Source organism: Triticum aestivum, chromosome 5B (assembly GCF_018294505.1).
Source record: "Triticum aestivum cultivar Chinese Spring chromosome 5B, IWGSC CS RefSeq v2.1, whole genome shotgun sequence".
Lineage (NCBI taxonomy): Eukaryota > Viridiplantae > Streptophyta > Magnoliopsida > Poales > Poaceae > Triticum > Triticum aestivum.
This window is the reverse complement of record NC_057807.1, coordinates 559445527-559446499: the sequence shown is the minus strand read 5'-3', so window position 1 is coordinate 559446499 and position 973 is coordinate 559445527.

Genomic DNA, 973 nt, shown 5'->3' with positions numbered 1-973 from the left:
TAAAGTTTGCATGCACATCCATACAAAAAAATTGGGGTGAAAATTTGTAGAGGCTAGGCTGTAGTTTTGGGAATCTGAGTTTGACGCTACCTCTGCCACTTTTTAAAAATTATGAAGTGTGTTACAAAATCCATTTTGGATGCTACCTATATGAATCTGTTGACTTTTTGGTTCCAAGCTGAACTTACGCTTTTAGGGTTTCATACCTTCTGCGGCGGTGTCGGTGCCTGTCTACCCCGTCTCGTGTGGCCTTAGGCCATAGAGGTCCGGCGGATCTCGGCCCTTATCAGCGGGAGTGCCTTTGCTCCTTTTGTTGGTGCCTTTTTGTGTCTATATAGGGTTTGTGTCATGTTTAGAAAGGCGAGACAACGACGGCTCCCTGAAGATGCAATAAGATTTTCTTCACCTAGCCCTCGTCTCAACGGTGCGTCTAGCATTGTCGAAGAGCGTATGGAGGTGTGTCTCTGGTAGACCCCGTAGGATTTGAACGGAGTGTGTCTACGGCGGATGTACTTGAATCCAAATTTCGTTTCTTCTGCATTCGTGTGTCTACATGTTGAATACTTCCGATCCATGGTTCTGTTCATCGGTGACGATTGTCTGTTCTGGTGGGCTGATCCTCTGGGCCTTAGCATGAGGACTTCTCGACTGTCGACTATAACAAGGTTTGCCTGGCTCTGGCAAGGGAAAGACGATAGTAGTGACGCGTCTTGGCTTGCTCCAGTGTTTATAGTCGTCGCTACGTGGTTTATGATCTGGATGTAACTCTTTTTCTTAATGCGATCTGGATGTAACTTTTGTTAGTACTTTACAAGATGTTCTTCGTGCTTCCATGAATAGATCGAAAGTTTTTCCCGTAAAATAATAATAATAATAATGCGGTGAATCTAGTTGCTCCTAACACAAGTTTGATTTCGGATTGAGTCTCAAACATCCTCGGGGTCCACTAAACGCGGAAAGCGCAACCCTAGTA